Source organism: Sarcophilus harrisii, chromosome 2 (assembly GCF_902635505.1).
Source record: "Sarcophilus harrisii chromosome 2, mSarHar1.11, whole genome shotgun sequence".
Lineage (NCBI taxonomy): Eukaryota > Metazoa > Chordata > Mammalia > Dasyuromorphia > Dasyuridae > Sarcophilus > Sarcophilus harrisii.
Window position 1 is genome coordinate 120,149,602 of NC_045427.1, and position 22,104 is coordinate 120,171,705.

General features: G+C 32.7%; 1 long non-coding RNA gene across 1 annotated transcript; it reads left to right on the plus strand.

The window, feature by feature from the left end:
- Positions 1-8,846: 8,846 nt before the first annotated feature.
- LOC116421399 lies at positions 8,847-16,897 on the plus strand. The gene is made up of 5 exons (XR_004231745.1): positions 8,847-9,020; positions 12,998-13,047; positions 13,815-14,042; positions 14,152-14,283; positions 16,819-16,897. It is a non-coding gene; the product is annotated as an uncharacterized LOC116421399 (long non-coding RNA).
- The last annotated feature ends 5,207 nt before the right edge of the window (positions 16,898-22,104 follow it).

Below are 22,104 nucleotides of genomic sequence, written 5' to 3' on the forward strand. Positions count from 1 at the left end.
TCTTCTCACAAGTTCCTGGTATATAATACTATATTATGGCTTTTTAGTTTGAACTCACTTGACTTTTAACATTACTTATTACTCTCTAGACATTTATACCTTTTCCTTAGCAGTCTTTTCATCTGGTTTGCTTCCCCAAACCCTGCTTTCCAATTCTCTTTGATGTATCATCATCCCTCATTGCAATGTAAGCTCCTTGAAGGTAGCAACTTTCTTTATCTATCCACATCCATCTACCTATCTACCTGTTTGCCTGTTTATCCATCCATTTTCCCTCCTCATGGCAGAGAGTCTACCATGTAAAGGGTTACTAGGGCATAATACTGCATACATTGTCAGATACAGTCATTTACATAGATTATTTTACTTAACTGTTTTGTTTGAAGGAAGGGATGTAACCATGTTGCAAATTCAAACAACTTCTATAACAGTAAATAAATACTGACAAAATCCTAGTCAATCTGATTAGTTCTGGTGATGAAAAGAAAGGCAAAAAAAAGTCTCTATTCTCAAGGACTTCCCAAGCTAATGAAAAAGACAATGTAAAACAATTATGTACAAGAATATATATATATATATACATCATATATAAGATATATATTATATAAAATGTACATTATATATATTTATATACACACATATACATACATACACACATATACATACATACATATATATATGCATATACACACAGACATATATATATATATAATTGTAGATAATCAAGAAAGGGAAGACAGGGGCATAAAGGAGCATTGGGAAAGACTTCCTGTGGAAGTTGGAATTGTAATTGAAAATTGAAGGAAACCAGGGAAATCATCAGACAGAGATGAGGAGACACATTTTTCCAGGTATAATGAATTTTTTTTCCCTGAGACAATTGGGGTTAAATGACTTGCCCAGGGTCACAGAGGTAGAAAGTGTTAAGTGTCTGAATGTAATGGACCATAACTCTGGAGAAATATAAGAGGCAAGGATTCTTACAACAAGGTGTTAACTCAGTATAATTGATAAGACAATGGTTATCTAATTTACCATAGTGATTAATAGTTCTCTAGTTCAGTATGATTGATTTAATCTTATAATAAATAATGGTCCTCTAGTGATATGATGATTGCTTATACTCAGTATGATGAATGGATTTAATTGTAATACAGTATTTAAAAACTCAGAATCAGACCTAGAGGAGGACTCAAGGAGACTTGGAGAAGACAGAGGACTGGCAGCTAGAGCTCAAGCTCTCTAACTCAGAGAGATATTCCATCTTCATCAGCCTTATGGTGGCTGGTCTGTCTTCCTGTTTCTTCCATTGAGATTGAGGCCCATCTGAAGGGCCTCCAAAAAGCTACCTGAGCCCCAGGCAAGGAGACAGACTATGGAGGAGACAATAAAGACTTGGACTTTATCACCTGGCTATTCTCATGGTAATTACTCAGCTGAAACAAAGCTTTATCCCAAAACCTCCAGAATCTAAGGCCAAAATTTGAACTCGGCTCCTTCTGACTTCAGGACTGGTACTTTATCCATTGTGCTACTGCTGTAAAATACTTGAAATGGAATCTGGAGAGGGAGTGGAGATGAGAACTAACAATGAGGCCAGAATCATTGGATCATAGAATTATGTAGGGGACAAGGACATTAAGGCATAAGAAAAGAGGACCAGGTGAAAAAGAACTTTGAATGCCAAATGGAAGATTTTATTTTTGATTCTGAAAGTGACAGGGAGATATTGTTGTTTGCAGAATGGAAGAGAGATAAATTTGATAACTGACTGAAGGAATGATGGGAGTGGGGAAAGATTCGAGTAAGGGAGAAGGGCTAATAGCTTTACTTAAAAAAAGAAAATGCTAAGGATAAAAATTTATCTTGGTTTTTTGTCCATTGTTCTCAAAAAGGAGGATGACATCAGGAGGTGACATATTTACTTGCAAGTGAGTTGGGTTTAAATGAAAGTGGACAGTGCAAAGTCACCAGCCTCATTCTCTCCTCCAGTGCCATCTGGATCAAATACCAAGATATAGATGAAGATGACCAGAGATCTTCCTGATATTTATCCTATTTATTCTTAGAAAACTTCCAAAATAATATTTTTAATCTCTTGTCTGACTCTGTCACTTACTTGACCAAAAAAAAATTAGTGGCTCCTTAATACATTGAAAAAAGACTGTTTCCTCACCTTTCCATTTAAATCCTTCCTTTCCTAGACTCCAACCTACTTTTCTAGACTTATTTTACTTTATTCTCCTTTATATAATTTGTTTTTCAGCCAAATTGACCTATACTTTCTAGATCTCAACTTAAATGTTTACAGATTTCATCTCTATACCTTCATATAACCTGTTGATTGTTTCTGAATTTCAATCTCTCCTTATGAACATGCATTAGAATCTATACCTTACTTCCGGGTCTCCTCACAGATTACATGGTTATAAAGTTATAGAGTTATAGGTCTTATGAGACCATGTGAGTCCATCTACCTCAGTTCAAAGAGAACTAGCAATTTGCCCAGATCATTTAACCAGTAAATTCAATGGTACTTGAAAACAGATCTTCTTGACTACAGATTCAGTACCTTATGCAGATGTAACTTATTTGATGTCTGTTCTGATTTCTCTCAAATTTTAGTATTTTTTTCTTTCCTGAAATTGTCTTATTCTATGTTATCCTATATACATGCTTAGTATATATCTGGAATGTAGTTGGTACTTAGATGTTTGATAATTTGAATTAGATAATGTGCATAGAATATATTGTATTTTAAGACTAGGGTGTGTATTTTTTAAGGCCAGCTAGGTGACAAGTGTATAGAATGCTGGGTGTGGAGACAAGAAGACTCACCTTTCTAAGTTTATATGTGACCCCAAATGCTTACTAGCTGTGTGATCCTGAGCAAGTCACTTAAATAAGTTTCTTCAGTTTCCTCATCTGTAAAATGAGCTGGAGAATGAAATAACTAAATCACTCCATTATCTTTGCTAAGAAAACCCCAAAATGAGATCATGGAAAGTTTGATAAAACTGAACAATACCAAATTCTTTGAAGGAAAGGACTGTTTTTAATTTTAATTTTTGGACCCCCATTTCTTAGAAGAGTGTTTTAAGTAGTCTAAATTTTTCCTAAATGAAAATTGAATGAAATAGAAATAAAGTTACTTTCTATATTTTTTCTTGAGAGTTAAATTCTTTTTTGGGAACCCAGGTGTAACTCCGAATGTGTCCTAACTAAGCACAATTAATTTAATGTAATTTTGGGGATTTCTTCATGCTGGAATCTCATACATAGTTTATGTTTTTAATAGTATTGTCCAAATCATTCTGCCTTTGAATTTCTGGTACCCTGCTGCTAATCATCATCTCAACTTGTTCCTTTTGTTTACTAAGTGCCTTAAGAGGAGACCAACTTCAAAATGGGTTCATGACCTAGGCATAAAGAATGTGATTATAAATAAATTAGAAGAACACAGGATAGTTTACCTTTCAGACCTGTGTGAGGGGAAGGAATTTATGACAAAAGAAGAACTAGAGATCATTACTGACCACAAAATAGAAAATTTTGATTATATCAAATTGAAAAGTTTTTGTACAAACAAAACTAATGCAGACAAGATTAGAAAAGAAGCAATAAATTGGGAAAACATTTTTATAGTCAAAAGTTCTGATAAAGACCTCATTTCCAAAATATATAGAAAATTGACTCTAATTTCTAAGAAATCAAGCCATTCTCCAATTGACAAATGGTCAAAAGATATGAACAGACAATTCTCAGATGAAGAAATTGAAACTATTTCTAGCCATGTAAAAAGATGCATCAAAGAAATGCAAATTAAGAGAAGTCTGAGATACCACTATGCATGTGCCAAACTGGCTAGAATGACAAGGGAAAAATAATGCAGAATGTTGAAGGGAGTGTGGGAAAATTGTTAGTGGAATTGTGTAATATAGTTAACATGTGTTGGTCATCCTGCCATCTAGGGGAGGGGGTGGGGGGAAGAAGGGGAAAAATCGGAACAAAAGGTTTGGCAATTGTCAATGCTGTAAAATTACCCATGCATGTAACTTGTAAATGAAAAGGTAATAAAAATTTTAAAAAAGAGGAGACCAACTTTACTATCTTTTCCATATTGATTATAATATTTCAATCAATGCTCTGGATAAATGGTTAAGTTCATTGCTGATCCATAAAACTGCATGAGTTAAAAACCTGTTTCTACTGTTCTTTCTGCTGAGTAAGGATTAAAAAGAAAAGAAAGGAAAAGAAAAGGAAAGAAAAGAGAATATGCAGAAGTGAAAAGCTAAAGGGCTTTTAGCTTGATAGGGATTTGATTGGAAATGTCTCAGCAATCCTAATTCCAGCATGGACATTACAGTTCTCTAAGCAAAGGATTTTATTGCATAGTCTCTTTCTAAATGGGAAAATATTATCCTTTATTCAATGTGTTTTCCTAAAATCATTTATTTTACTAAGAAATGTTAACTATTTGTTTTCTGACTTCAATAGAGTCAATTAAAGTTTCCCCAAGCCATCTTGGTTGTTTTCTGAATCCTCCATTGCTTGTAAAACTATAAATATGATTATGTACTTCAAGGATTCAAATTGCAACTAATCCAAATCTGTTCATCCCTTTACACATTCTTATCCATAAATTCATTCTCGAAATTAACTCAATTTGTGAGAACTGTTCTTTGAATTCTCTTAGAGTTCACAGACTGGCATTTATTCTCTTCTCTAACCACATAGTCAAATTCTCTGTGTTTTTGATCATGCATTTTGTTGTTGTTGCTGCTGTTGTTGTTGCCATCATCTACACTGCTTCTCCTGGCTAATTCTTTATTTCAATATGTTATAAAATAATGTGTGATGATATAAACTTGTCCACAGACACCATGACTCTTGTCATTGACCTATGAGAAAGCCTCAATATCAGTTCTTTGGAGACTCTAGTACTCTAACTTATGTCGGTGTTCCTTTACTGTATTTCTTCATCAGTATGCACAGAGTAGAGATAGAAGACATCTGTTTTTGTCAGTGATCTACTCTTTTCTAGATTTGTCCAAGTTAACCATTATCTCCGAGTCTCAGTTTTCTCAACTCTCAAATTGGGATAATGATTAGGTCAAAATTTCTCAAATAAATTATTAAAGAAAATACATTTTCACATATGTCATGATCACAATGATTAGCATCATATCTTGAAGTTTCATAATACTTTAAAGTTTGCAAAATCCCATATACCTGTATCTTATTTTCATATCAAACCTCTATGAGATAGATATTATAGACAACATGAGGTGTATTTGAAATATGAGGAAACTGAGATTCAAAAAGCTTATGATCTGTCAAATTTCAACAGCTATTAAGTATCATAGGCAATTCTTTAACCTGGATTTTTTATTCCAACTTCAAGACTTTATCCACTATACCATGCTGAGATTGTCAATTCTTTTGGAACAGAGACTTTTATTTTTATATTATAAATATTTCATTATATATTTATATTATTATATATTAACTATATTTACCTCAATTAAATATTATCTATATTTATAATCATGTTATACGTTGGAATGTATATTATATATTTTATTATGATATACAATGCTCATTATTATTATCACCATGACCATCATCTATGTTATCATCATAAACATAATTACATTATTATAATACAGGCATGGCCCTGGATACTAGGAATTATGATAGTGGAGTAAATACTCAACACTGTCCTACAAAACAAGTTTTGATTAACAATAGACTATGGCTGTCAAAATCAATATAATAAAACATTTGTGAGATAAGGTTTTCCATTAGGTGAGGACGGAAAGGACAGAAGGGAGTTTTTGGCCATATCAATTAATGAAGAAGTTTCATATGTAGAAGCATTATTACCAACATCATGAAGAGTGGGGTGAAGGGACACAGTTATTTTGAAATATTGAAGTATAAAATAAATATATATTTGAAAAGTAGGTTATGAGAAATAGGAGTTATATGGTTGCAATTGTCCTTGACTCTTTGGATTCTTCACTTTCACTACTTTTGAAGTGACTTTTCCAGTTGAGTTCATCCTAACCATTGTACTGTAAAGGCTCATGCAAAACATTTTGATTTATTGTTGCTCATGTGATCTGAAATGTTTCTCTACCTTTTTCTCTCATCTTAACCCTACCCATTCTCCATGGTTGTGTTCCATTCCCATCTTCTCTACAATCTTCTTCTTGATTTATTAATCTGTAGTACTCAAAGTCTTCATTATGAAACATGAGATGAGCATCAACTAGATTTGACTTTTCAGATTCTTTGATGTACATGTATATATAGACATGTATATGTCTATTCCTAATCACTACAAGCTCCAATGAGGTAGGGATTATATCTTATATTTTTATATACTACTATGCTACATATACTACTATGCCAATATGCAGACTCTCAATGAGTGCAAAGAAATATTTGAGGCTGTATTCACTGATTGATTGTGAAACTAGAACAAAACACAAGACTACATTGTGCATTAGAAAAGGGACAAGCACAACTAATCTGATTTTCCTTCAAAATGTATTCTTAATCAGTACAAACCTATTGTTCCTTTGTAAAACTAAGTGAAGGATGTTCTGGGTGTTCTAATAAAGGGAAATAGTACAAATATTTAACATACTCATATCTATAATGAAGATAGTTACTGCTAATGCTTCCAGAAAGTTTACTGCCATGCTAGGACCATGATTTGTTGATTGATATCATCAGGATCCCAGCTTTAGCTTCTTGCTGAGAGATTTAGCTGGAAAGTAGGTCCATGGATATCTTGGAAAATCACATCAGGACATTATAACCTGGTATCCATTTCTAGATCACAATGAACTATTAAGATGCTGATGCAGGAAATTCAATAAGAAAAGACATCTCTTTTTTGGGGGAAGAGGGATTAAACACAAAGAAATTTTACTCAGAAATCACATATCTAATCTTTTGATATGTGTTATCTTCATCACATAAAATAAGGCAGTAGATTATAGTGGACTGACAGATGGTCTAAATCAGAAAAACTTGGGATCAAATCTAGACTTTGCCAGTACTGGTGACATTGGGCAAGTGTTTAATTTCTGGTGCCCCAGGAAATTCATCAAGGCCATTACTATCTGAGCAGATGTAAGTCAGAGTTAGTAGAGGCAGCTTCTTTATTGAAATTCACTTTATCAATTAATTCAGGTTTAGTAGGCACCTTCTTCTTTTACTTCATAATTATCATTGTCGTCATCGTCATCATCATCATCATCATCTTCATTATCAACAATAACATCATCCAGTGAAAAGAGTTCTGGTTTTAGAGTCAGAGGATTAACGGATGTCAGTTACAATTCCATCTTTTACTTATTACCTGTATGACTCTGGGACAGTCACTTATGGTATCATTTTTCTTTCCTGCAGAATGAAGAGAGTGTATTTATAGGTCCAAATCTATGACCAATAGTTATTATTATGATCATTTATTTATAGAAAACAATAAGGTTTGAGAATGTCTTCAGGCCTTTGCCTCAGATGAAAAAAGAATACTAGTTATCTAAATATTTATCAAAGACTGTTATTGGAGAAGGAATGTGGCAAAGTTAATAGAATCTTTTCTTTATAATTAGGAAGACCCAACTCGGATATCTACTTGGCCCTGTGATTTATTGTTTGTGAAAATCACTTAAATAACCTGTGTTTTGCTATTTATATTTGTATATTTATTGTCTATTCTAAAAATGTATTTTAGGATTCAAACAATGCAAGTTTTATAAAGCACTTTGGAAAATACATTAATGTGAATTTTGTAAAATAAACTGTTGATAATACTATATATATATATATATATATATATATATATATATATATACACACAACTCAATGGCATATTATCAAAATCAGAACCACTGATTATATTATTTATATAAAACTGATTATTTTTTCAGATAGATGTGTAATTCTGATTATCAGTTTTGTTCAGCTTATTGAAAAGTGAGAATGTTTGAAAACTACTGATAAAAAGTTTCACCCATTCATATGTAATAGTCCCAACAGGCTTCTCTTCCAATTTTTTACTTGTACTTGCCAACTGGGTCACTAGAAGGTAACTGCTATTCCCAGGTTTTAGTGTATTATTTGTGAGTCAAGAATTCTATTATTATGAGAAATATGAGCATATGAGTCCCAATCAGCATGTTTCACCTTAATAATCGGCATGTGGACATGATAATTTCTTAGTAATAGAAAGTAGTTACAAAATAATTTTGCATAAACTTGGAACCAAGTTTCTCACAAATATACATTATACCTATCAGAATACTGGGCATAAACTCAGAGAAGTAAGGCATAGTATGGGAAGACATACAGCAAAGGCTACTCACTACTTTGGTAATATAAGACATTGAATTCTTTCTCTCCTGTGAAATTCTTATGTTTAAATCCCCCAGCCAAAGTAGCACTATTAGAAAGCTATATTCAACTTATCTTCTAGGATCTCTTCCTCTCTGGAAAATAATTCTGAATTGCTAGAGCTAATTTTTCCATCATATTCATATATATGTATATGTATTTATACATACAGTCATGCACTCATACACATCTAGAAATTCATTATATAAATACACACACACACACACACATATATATATATACACACACACACACACATATATATATATATATACACACACACACACACATATGTAGATAGCTGATTTTATTTCCCGCCACTTGAGGTTCTTCTCCTTAAAGTTATTCGAATGACTGCTTCTGTGTATCTATGCCTTTCTGAAGTATGTGTCTCTATTACCTCACAAAAGCCTTAAACTCTTTAGAACTTTATCTACAACTTTTACATAGCTCCCTCTTTTTGAGCTATATGCCATGACAGAAACTGAGAAGGAAAAGAAAGATTCAAGAATGACTGTTTCTCAGTAGTTCAATATTTTTCTCTACTAGTGGATGATGCCAGTACTGCCTGAAGAGATAGAAACTCAGTCTTTCAACAACTCTCAGAGGTAAGGCCAGTTTTCATTGCTGTCAAAACATAGTATCTTTTCCAATTCAGAAAAAAAGAAAAGGGTGTTCCTGCTTTATAAAGGATTCACCAGTTGAAATCGCCTTATTATTTATCATTTTTAATTACATCAAATATGAATGTCAGCTGGGGAAGGAAGAAAAATTAAATGTCTTTCTCTTATAAATACCATCCAAAGAAATTTTATTGACCACCAAGTTCACACTTCTCATATTATAGTAAGAAACGTTGAGCTTCAAGAATTGTGACATCCTCAAAGTTACATAGTTTGATAGTGGCAGTAATGGGAGAGACCACTACTATACTCATGGCATTTATGATTTGGAATCTCTTCAATTTGAGCTGTGATGAACAAAAGGGATTCATTTTATAATTTGAAAAGATAATTAGTCATTTTCGGAAATGTATTGATTGTTAAATAAAGTGGAGTGATATTTCATGCTTACTGCTATGCCCAAGCCAGATAGGTTTCTTCTCCTCCCAGTCAGAGGAGATGTGATGATATAAGAGATTTGACTTTGTAAATGTTGAAGATGGAACATTCACCTTAAGGCTTAGATATGTGACCCCAGGCAAAGCACTTACCCATTTCCTCATATGAAAAATGAAGAAATCAATAATTAAAATGAGATAAAATTTATAAAATTTTTAGCAAGCTTTAAAGAAACATATATTATTAGTATTAAATAATTTTAAAAGGAGTCACGTTTCTGGACCAATAAACAAAAAGAAAATTTTAGAAGCTGCATGTTTTCCTCAGATTCTGCAATTTTAGCACATATTTTAAATTGGAATGATCTTAGAAGTTAGTTAGTTGGTACAATGCATTCTTTTTCATGAGGAAACAGAATCCAAGAGATCTTGACTTGTTTAAGATCACAGAAGTAGGAAGTAGCAAAGCTGAGATCCAAACCTAGGTTTTTGCAACTCAAAAATCAGTGTCTTTTCCTTTGTAACAAGCTGCCTAATTATTTGTGAACCTTGAGCCACTGCTATCTTTTTCAGCATAACTTACTCATCTTAAAAAGTCCATGTCTAGGCTAGAGAAGTGACGCTCATTTTAATCAAGATAGCATAGAAATGAATGAAAAAGAAAATAACAGTCTGGATAGCTTAAATATTATTGCTGAAAGTAATAAGGCATTATTAATATAAGTTAATAAATAACTCCCTTTGACTGTGCAGGTACCAGAGATAAACAAGTGATTTCAGAATCCCCAAGGTGAATTCTTGGACTGAATATAGATTAGGCCAAAATTGAATAGACTTAGCAGGTATCTATTCATTTTGACCAAATTGACTGTGGTTTGGGTAACATAGACTCTCTTGGGTTGTGAACAAATTGCTTATTGAGTCATTGATTGAATTGATGGTAGGAATCTTACAATCAAGTAAGCCAACAACATTGAATTGATCTTGCTATATTCTTGAATTTCCTTCATGAAGGAAGTGCTTATGCCCTGGTAGAAAGGCTACAGAAAAGATTTAGGAATCAAAGGGCAAAACAAAGTAAAGTTCAAAAAAATATATTAATGTGTGTGTGTGCATGTGCACATGAGAGCATATGTGTGTGTGCATGTAAGTGTGTGTAACTCATAGAAAAATTGTGATTGAATTTTAAATATGTCATTAACAACTGTGTGACCTTGGCCAAGTCATTTTATTTTTCTAGGCTTAAAGTTCCTTATCTGCCAAATGAGCAGAATGTTCTAAAATCCAATTACTGATTAATCTCTTAAGCCTATTTCATTTCTAACATTCAGTGGTACCCCTATCTTCTAATTTTGTTGACACTCAACAAAGGATTTCTTCTCTTTGGACCCCAGTTTCCTCGTCTACAAAATGAGGGGGTAGGAAAATATTGATGAGGATAGTTATAACCATAAGTAATCTATTCAATTCATTAATGTCTTTTTACTTCTCACTTATTATGCAGTCACTAGTTGTTAATATTAGGATCTTTGAGCCTCATTGGTGTTCTTCATTTTTCTCTGAAGGAGACGAGAAATCCCAGAACTTCTCCCAAGTTATTCAACCAATGGTGCCTTTTCTTTGTTTCTTTCTTTTTCCAATCCCTAGTTCTGTTTTTTCTCTGCAAATAAAAGTATTGAAAATTATGATAATGGAAATGATATTAACACTCTGGGTTTAGATTTGTATAAAACTTCATAGGTACAGAGTACTTTATTTATATTCAAGGAGTTGACTTTAATGATTTAATATCTACTTGAAAGGAAATCTTCAGTGAAATGCTACCAAACTATTCTCCTTAATATTTTTATCAACAACTTGGATAAAGGATTAGATGTCGTGCTTACTAATGTTGAGGGATATAAAAAGAGGGTGAGGGGAAAATGCAGGGGTAGCTAAAATACTGGGTAACCAAGTTGGAAACCAAAAAGACTTTAATAGATCAGACGTTTTTCCAAATCTAATAAACTGAAATTTAATAGCTACAAATTTAGGCATATACTTAGAAGATAGAAAAAGAAAATATAAGTAAATATTACAAAAACATGGTTGAGTGGCATGTTACATAAAAGTGGTCAAGGAACCATAAACTTGTAGTGGGCTATAAGCACAGTGTGGACCAGCTGTGTCAGAAAGCAAGTTAGGAAGCTCATTTGATTTGATGTTGTTGCTCTGTGATTTAAGTGCTGTCTGACTCTTGATCCAATTGGGGTTTTCTTGGCAAAGATATTAGAGTGCCCAGAATAAAGCAAATCAGATTGTTTATGGGTTTTGTTTCCATGACCTATGAAGATCAACATAAGTTTTCTCTTTAACTTGGAAATGAGAATATTTGGGGAAGAGGGCATGATAGTGACTATCTTCAAGTGGCATAAAGGCTGTAATAAAGAAGAAGGATTAGACTATTTCTGTTTGCTTAGGAGAGCAGAATTGAAAATCATGGGGTAAAATCTTAAAAAGAGTTTAGGCATGAGGTCAGGAAAATCTTTCTAATAATTAGAGCAGATGCTCTCAAAAGTTTTAGTCTCGAGATCTTCCCATATTCCTAAAGGAGCTCAAACAAACCTTTATTTTTATGGATTACACCTACTTATTTTAATCATATTGTAAATTCAAATAGCTACATGTCAAGTAATTATAAATCCATCACATATTAACATAACATTGTTTCAAGAAAATTTTTAGCCCAACAGCCTGTGTTTTTCAAAAGAAAAGAAAAGAAGCTTACTGAAAAGGGGATGGTTTTATATATAATTTACAAATCTCTTTAGTGTCTGGTTTAGTAGAAAACCTTTGGATTCTGGTATCTGCTTCTGCTTTCAATCTAATGTGAGATGTTGTTTTGAAGTATATGGAAAAAAATCTGGTCTGATACAAATATATAGCTAAAATACGGAGGAATATTTTTATAGGCAAATAATACCTTAGTATTATGAAAATGGTTTTGATTTTATAAACTTCCCCCATAAACACCAAAAAAGAGTTTCAGGGATTGCCAAGAGTTTACAAACCACACTTTGAGAAATGGTGAATCAGTTATTTCAAAATGGAACAGACTGCTTATAGTAATGATGGTTTTCTAACTCAATAGAGGATTGTCGACAAACATTGGATATCTAGCTATCAGCTATGTTGTTGAGGGTTATGTTTTCCTTTTCATTTGTTGATTTGTTACTTTTTAGCGTATATTGGGCAAGATGACTTCCTGAGAACTCTGAAGTTTTGTACTTTTGAGGTATGCAAAAAATTCTGTCATCCTACCCAAATTTTTCTAATTCTATCAACATTACTGAAACATTTAATTAACAAAAAGCACACTAAACAAACATATTGGGGAGGGGGGGTTTACTAGCCCTAGGAGGCATCTGGGAAATAGCCCAGATTATAATCACATGGTTTTATAAGTTTTACAAAATAAGAAATAAATAGAAAATTTAGAGATAGATAAAAACTTAAATAATTTTAATTAAAACTTTTATTTTCTAGATGAGGAAAGTGAAAACCAGAAAAAGTGAATATCTCCCTAGATTATGCTAGTAAGTAACAGAATGATCTTCTTCTGATTCTAAATCAAGGACTACATTAACCATGCCATACTTAATTCAGTTTTCTAATGTTTCAAAAAGAGGCAATTACATTTGCCAGAGAATGAAAGTGCTATCATTTCTAAATAATAAACCAAAATGAAAAAAATAAATAAACCAATTAGTATGAATTGTGTATGCCAAAGCTATGATAATAATAATAATAATAACAATGACAATAATTATGTCCCTGACAAAAGGAGCTTGCAAATTCTATTAAGATATAATACCTGTCTTATTCTATGTAAAATCATCAGATACTCATCTAGTATAAGGTTCAGGTCCCAAGGCCATAGCTTAGAACCATCAGTAAATGGTAGAAAAGTATAATAAGGGAAGGGTGTTAAAGGTTAAAAGAGTTGGGAGCTGGAAAGGAAATAAGGAAAATTCAAAGAGAAGCAAGAGTCAAATTTTAAGTTTTTAAATAAACTTTAGGAGAGTAGCCCCCAAAAAATTGTCACCAATTTTTGCCTTTATCCTTAATCACCTGGATTGAAATAGGTTCTTAGGTAGTTTCTCTATTTGGGACAACTACCTTATACAATATATCTTCTAAAATTACCTAAAAAGTAGCCTACAGTGTGTCATTCAACAGCTCACAAACTCTAGTAGATCGCTATTGCCTTTAGAAAAAAATAGTGGCCTCTGCTTCTCATTTAAAGTACTTCAGTTTGGTTCCAGCTTATCTTTCGAATATTATTATATATTTTCCTTTTTAGTGCATTCCGTGATTGAGTCACATTGTGCAACCTGCCAGGTCTGTAGCACATGATTCCATCGACTGTGTATAGATGCCTTCTTAGGAACTACCCTTCTTACCTGAAATTCATGCCTTGAAATTGCTAAACTTAAAGATTGCCTCCCACATGAGGTCCTTCTTGATCCCTACCTTCAAGTATCTAAATTTGTAGCTTCATCACTTTGTTCCCTTACCCCAAAATACTTTGGTAAGTTAATTTTTAATATTTCTTTATATGCACACATATTGTTTTCCCTGATCACATACATTTTCTTTGCACAAAGAGCCTTGTTTTATTTGTGTTTTTATATCCCCAGATGCTATCAAGGTTCCTAGTATGGAGTAATCATTTAATAAATGCTCATTGATTACCACACTGTAATTGGAGATCACTGACTTGGTCAATGTGTGCAACTATAGCTTTGACTTTCACCTTCCAATGGGAACAGGTAGTTCTTGCCTCTCCTTCTATCCCAAGCCCATTTTCTAACAGACTGACATGGTTCAGCTGCTTTCAAATCATGACACTTACTTGCCAGAGAATTGTGACCTTGGTATCAAAGAAATGATGTGGGCTCAAGTGCAGATCTGCATAAAGCATGCATTAGAAAGTCCAAATATTGAAAGTGGGATAACTAAGTAAAACTCTCTCCGAGCTATATGATAGACTTATAAGTATACAAATGAGAAGTCTAAAACTGACTTCCTGTGATCTATAGTAAATATATTGCTGAACATGTAGACAAAAATAGAGGATTTTAAGTTCACACAGTGTTTTCTTCTAAGTACAACACTTTGAGCTAGGTTTTATAATAATGCCTCCAATCTATTGAGCATTCAAATCAGCTGATAGCATTTTTAAATCACAGTTATTTTGGCATTTCTTATTGAAAGCAATAGAGAAACAACCAGAAGTAATAAATTTGTTTGTGAAAAGCAGCTTTGCTTGTCGCTGTGGTACATTGTTGTAACTAGGGTAAAATTGCACAATAAATTTATAGATTTATGGTCTTTATTGTTGTTCATGACCAGCTTTCTCCTTTTTTCCCTGGGCATGTGCATGTGTGTTTCAATATGGGTATGTGTTTACTTTTTAATCATCACTGCATGGAAATAAAAAAAGGTGTAAAAACTAGGACAGGCTCAGGATATTTTCATGAAAGACAGGTCACAATGTTCCTTGGATTCACAGAGTAGACTCACTTCAGTGTTCTGCCAGAATCTCTCCAAGGAAGTCTTCCCTACAGGGTACTGTGCTGAGGAGTTACTGTTCTCTACCTCATAAGGCCTCAATTACTGATGTCAAACAAATACTTGCTCTTTTAACAAAGATATCAAAAATAATCTGAAAAATAAAGATACTGAAAAACATTTGAAAAACTATTGAAAATAATCTTTAAAAAAAACTAGTAGGAGTACAATGCAATCACCTTAATCTATAGTCTTTTGAGCCTATAGCTAAATAATTCAGCAAAAATATTAAGTATTCATATTTCTATTTTGTTAATATTAGGTTTCTCATGTAATTCTGATGTTTTTTGACTTGATGTAAACGCTCACTTTTTTTTCATCTCTAAAACAATGCATAAATTCTCAGATATATGGGTGATCTAAGTAATTTAGGAATACCATACAGCAACACTGGTTCCAACTCATGCCTGATCAACCTGGAGTCACTCTGTCCAAAATAGAAAGTGGACAATGAGATGCTTACTAATTATCCACCAGCTTAAATTAACCAGTTCACTCTCCTTAGAATACCTGTGGAAAAGTTGAGGTTATTTGGGGGACATTGGTTATTTAATGTTGGTTAGCGATTTTTAAAAACAATTTTTAATGAACAAAAGCTTATTCTTTTTTAATCTCTTCTATTCCCTCAAATTGGAGGATAGAGGATTTTCTAACAAATATTCAAAGTCAATTAAAATCCCTGTATTGAACCCATTCCAAAATTTACATGTCAAATGTGCTTACATTGGAGATAAGGTCCACAACTGATTATTTGTGGCAACTAGATTATGAGTTGATCATCCTTGGAAAATATATTTTAATGTCTCATTTTTCTTCTCTTTAAAATAAAAATGCTGAATTATATGAAATTTGATGTGCCTTCTAACTCTACTTGTGTGATCCCATGATGCGCTTGTCATCACAAAACTAAATAAAGAAACTTGAAGTGAATGAAGTATAACTCCCCAGAATAGAAAAGCTATGTTCTTCCCAAGAGAAAAACAGTGGTATTGGCAGTTGGAGAAATTATAGAACCAGAGAACTGAGCCTATTCTGGAACAACAGCTACATGGTACCTTCCTACCAAAAAGTAGTGTTGCATATTCCATTTGACTTCTGCCACTTGGACATCAATAGTACAAGATAACCTATTACTTCCAAATGCATCCCATTCTACCTTTGGATAGAATAGATTGTTAAAATCAACCTTTTCCTTTATGGTAAATCTAAAATCACTTTAATATAAAACTTCTATCCATTGCTCCTACTTTATTTTCCCCTTATAGTGTCAAAGTGTGTGGGAGGGAATCTAATACCTTTTTCCCTTTATATTCTTTCCAAAACTTGAAAACAACTATCATGTTTGACACTATTGTTTTCCCTTTTTCTAAGATAAACATACAGTTGTCATCAACTGCCTGTGTTCAAAAATTGTCAGAATACCAGCACACACAATTCATAGTTAAATATAATGTAGTGCAAAAGTATCACTTTTAAAAGGGGGCAGAAAAAAATTGAATTTGGAAAGTTCACATTTACAGCTGCATGAGAAAGCTCTGGTAGAGACTCTATGAATAGGCTATAAGAATCTTCTGGCATCATGGGCTCTAGATAGATTGGGGTGGAGGAATAAGCATTTCTATAGTTCCAACTATGTGTCAGGCACTGTGATATGTAATTTATTTTACAAATATTGTATTTGATCTTCATAACAACCTTGTGAGATTGACACTTCTATTATATTTCTTTTACAGCTACAGAAACTGAGGCAAGCAGACATGAAATGACCTGCCTAGATTCACATAACTAATAAATGTCTGAAGCCAAATATGAATTCAAGTCTTCTTGATTCCAGTTTTAGCAATACATCCACTGCTCCAGAAATACTATTAGATGCTATTATTACCCTCATTTTACAGATAAGGAAACTGAGGTTAAAAAAAAAGTTAAGTAATTCCAAGGATCTCACAATTATTTCTAAGGTAGAATTTGAACACAAATCTTAATGACTTCAAGTTTAGATCTCTTATCCACTAGAATTACAGCTCTAAAACTAGAATTCACCTCAAAAGCCACCAAATATAACCCTCTCATTATATAGATGATAATTTAGAGGTTCATATATATTTTAAAAAATCTTTCCATACCATAGTTAGTGCTAGAGGCAAAATTTAATTCCAGGTCCTCTCATTCTAATGCTTACAATTTTTTTCCTTCACTATATTATTTAGCCTGGGAAGTCATTCCTGAACATTTCAGAAAATAGACTATTTGTATGACTCATCCTTTCTTCCCCTAAATTTCAGCTGCTTTGTGTGTCATCATGATAATGGATTAGAATTGCTGTCCTTCTTCTCCCCTACCTGGAAGTTCATAGTTTCTGAGGGGATTCTCCAGGAGTTAGTTGTCCCATAGAAGGAGATTGATACATGATTTTGATTGCTTTATTTTCTAAATACAGGTTAGCACTTTTTCTTCACCTTGTTTTTTTTTTAAAGAAGTTATGAGATTCCATAATGAAAGACCTCGGGGAATTCAGTCAAGAAGGAGGAATCCAAGAAAGATTGTGGACCGATTTAATGTCTCTAGTGAAGACAATTTGTTCCCCACCTCACCTCAGTTTCTATCCCCCTTCCTGATACAGCAATCCTTATGTCAGTCAACCTATAAACAAGTAATAGAACAGCAGGTCTGTGTGGGTTGAAGGTAACTAGGAGTCCAGAGGGGACATAATCATTTTGTCTGTGTGTTCCAATCTCCCATTACTGCTTTGAAAAATAATATGTTATGAAATCACAATTTCAGTCCTTCCTCAAATGAACAAGAGCCAAAATTTATCTGAATCATTTAAACAAAAATGCCACTTGTGTTGAGTCCAAACTGGGAAGAATGACTGATTCCTTAGCACTGGATTAGTCTTTATTGGAAGGAGCCCATGCATGCCTGAATCTGTGCCCTAGAGAAGTTTATAATTTTTGTTGGGATGATGAAACTAATATAGAGGGAATACAAGATGATGTACAATTAAATGTTCAGTTGTTTGAAAAAGTCAATAAAAGGAGCCAGGAAATACTTTCTGGAGAGGGAGGCAGAGAAATAGTTACCTTAGTTAGAGGTTACTGTCCTCTCTCAGAGTAGTGAGGTTAGAGCTGTTTTAATGTTATCAAACTCAAACTCTCTATTCTTCACAATATAGTTTGTCATAGCAGCTGTGATCCAAAATTCTATGTAAAATATAACACATAATGAATTAATTAACCATCATTTATTAAGTATCCATTATGTGCCAATTACAATGTTCAGCACTGAAATAAAAAAAAGACATGACTTGTTAATTTTCTTCAAAGAATATAAGATATAATTGAGAATTAGTGTGTTTGTGTGTCTGTATTTTATATATATATATATATATATATATGAATATAATGTACATATAAGCATATATATAATATACACACACACACACACATATATATATATATATATATATATATATATGCATTATAAAACTATACTAAGACTTAAGGAATACTATGTATGAAGATTTCTAAATGTATGCCGAAATTTACAAGTACATAACACAAATGCATGTTGCAAACACATGTCTGTACACGTATATACCCAAATATGCATATTCCCAAATATTCATATATACCATATGCACAGATATTATAGAAAAATAAATATAGATACACACAGGTATGTATAAAGATACAGTGTATGCTCAGGCATGTACATATTATGTGTGTATGTATTTCAGGACACATAACCCCCAAAAAGATACTAGGTGAAGGCCCTCAAAGTTTTTTGATGGAAACAAGAAAGGCCTTGCATAGATGGCATACAAACTGATTCTTAAATGAATTCAGAGTTTTCAAGGACTGAAGATGAGAAAGGAATTCATGACAGCCATGGAGGCCAACCAATGAAAAGCGTAAGAAAGAATATCAAATCTAAATTGTAAGAAACACCAAAGAGAAAACTATGACTGAAACCTAGCATAAGAAAGTTGATTTACAAGGATTAAATGCACAAAAGAAGTGTATATAATTTATCATATAAGTAATAGAGAATCACAAGAGTCTAGTTGAGGCAAAGGAAACGAAGTAGTCAAATCTGGGCTTTAGAAAAATCACTTTGGCAACTGTGTGAATAGATCAAAGAAGATAGACATGAAACTGGTGAACAATTAGATGACTATTGCAATAATACCTACGAGAAGTGATAAGAACCTGAACTATTTTGATATGTGAGTAGAAAGAAGGTCATCTATGGGAGAGATGCTGTGGAAATAGAAATAGCAGAATTTAGAAGATTGTTGAATATATGGCATAAAAGAGAGAAATTGAGGACAACACAGGCTGAGAATCTGCATGATGAGGAAAATGTTTTTAGTTTTGACAAAATAGAGGAGTTAGCAAGAAGGCAATATTTTGAGGGGGGATAATAAGTTTAGTTTTTGATGTCTCTAGTTTAATATGCTTATGGAACAGTAATTTCAAACTATCAGATAGAGATGAAAGACTAGAGTACAAAAGAGAGAGTAATTATGGTAATACGGATCCAGGAGTTGTCTGTGTGAGATGATAATTAGGTACTGAAAGTACAGAATCTAAGAATAAGAGAATCTCAAAGTTATAAAAAAAAACTCAGAGGTAACATAGACTAGAATATACATGAAGCATCAGATTTCTTATAACATCCTCAGAAAGTGTATATTCAATCACCTAGTGATAAACTACCTATTTCCTGAAAGCTTGTCATTCTATTTGTGGGAAGATTAATAAAAAACTAGAAAAGGGGAGGTATGGTCATTCTCCATTGCCTTCTTCAAAATGAGTCTGAATTCTTGCATTCAGCATGAAGTTTCTTATTTTAGAGAAGCCATTAACAACACTACTTACTACACTGTGAAGAAGATGGTGATCAGGTAGTAAGGATAGTAAATAGTTAGCCCTTGTTCTAGGAGTTTAGGTTGAAGGCAATGCAAATGTTAACCTACATTGGAAAAGATTTAGGGAAAATATGTAGTTGTTCTCAAGAACCTGAAGAACTATGTCATATAGAATAAATATGATACATATTTTCCCCCTACTCTGCCCTCATACTTTAAGCCAGTCCTATATCTACTCTCTCTTGGATTATTGCAATAACTTTTTGGAAATGTAAAAAAAACAAGATAGTGGCCCCAGAATTGAGGGGGAAAAAGATCAATTTATGTCCCAAAGCTAAAAAGGAGCAAGAGCAAATAATGTTCAAAATACCGAAGCATTTTCTCATTTCACATGCCAGCAAGGTTATATTTAAAATTCTGCCATCTAGTTTTCAATAATATGTGAAATGAGGATTACCAGAAGATAAGGCTAGCTTTCAAAGAGGCAGAGGAACTAGAGACCAAATTGCCACCATTTGTTGGAATATGAAGAAAGTAAGTTAGAAAGAAAGTTAATAAGAAAGCAGTATGTTGGGGGAGAGATAATAAGTTTAGTTTTTGATGTTTCTAATTTAATATGCTTATGGAATTGTATTTCAAAATATTAGATAGTTAGGGATGGAAGTTTAGATCATAAGAGAGAGCCTAATAACTCCTAATCTAGGAATTATCAATATAGAGATGATAATTAGGCACTTAAAGTATAGAATATAAGAATAAGAGAATCTCGAAGTTATAAAAAAAATCAGAGGTAACCTAGTCTAGAAGGTACCTGAAGCATAAAACTTCTTATCACATCCTCAAAAAGTGTTCATTCATTCACCTCTTGTAAGACCACCAATGGTGGTATAACTACCTACTTCCTGAAAGGCTCTCATTATATTTTTATATCTAAAAAATACTTCTGCTTTATTGACTATATTAAAGTCTTTGTGTGGATCACAATAAAAATGATAAATCCTCAAAAAAGATGATAATGTCAGATCATCTTACATATTACCTGAAGAACCTGTATTATTTAACTTATATGCGGAGCACCTTATAAAATGTCAGTTTATATGAATCAAAGCTGGAATCATGGTTGCTAGGCGAAATATTAACAACCTCAGATATGCAAATGATATTCTCATGGCAGAAAGTGAAGAAGAAAGTAAAAATTGTCTTGAAGCTTGAAATAATAGTAATAATAATAATAACAAAATTCTTGCAAACTTCCTAGAAAGTAGAAGAAGAAAAAAATGGAAATAGTTTTATAGTTTTGGGCACAAAAATCACTATTCACAAAGACTGCAGCCATAAAATTAAAAGACACTTCATTCTGGGAAAAAAAAAAAAAAAAAAAAAAACTCTAGTAAATCTGTAAAGTATACTAAAAAGCAGAGACATCACCTTGCCAACAAACAAAAGCTATAAATACTTTTCTAGTAGCAATTGATATTAGAATTAGACTATAAAAAAGCTAACTGCTGCAAAATCAACTTTTTAAAATTGCAATTTTGTAGAAGAATTTTTAAAGTCCCTTGGACAACAAAGACATCAAACCATTCAATGTTTAAAGAAATTCAGGCTATTCATTGGAAAATCAGTTATTAAAGTGAAAATTTAAATTTCTTGGCTTCATAATGAAAAAAAAAGTCACAGGAAATGGTACTGATGTTGGAAAAGAGTGAAGCCAAAAAAGGCATGGTAGAGAAGGAGATTGATAGATATATCATGGAAACAAGGGATATGAAATTGGACAGACTTCCAGAAAGATATAAGAACCTAGTGTACTAAAGTTCATGGAGTAACAAAAAAATTGCCACAACTGAATAATTGAAAAACAACATTTCTATAATGGGTCTTCATACTTCATATACCTTCCCATGACAACCTATCTTTCACTAAGTTTTCAAAGTGATTTTTCTAAAACTCATCTCAATGTGTCTACCAAACAGATAAGTATGACTCACCTTGAGTAGAATGTATAAAATGCACTCAAATCTTCTGAATTTGGCTCATTTATAACAATGTAAAGCAATGATAACATCAGAATGATTAAGATTTTGACTTTTTCTATCAAACCAGAATTTTAAAACAAGAATTTTTTTGAGGGGAAACAAAACAC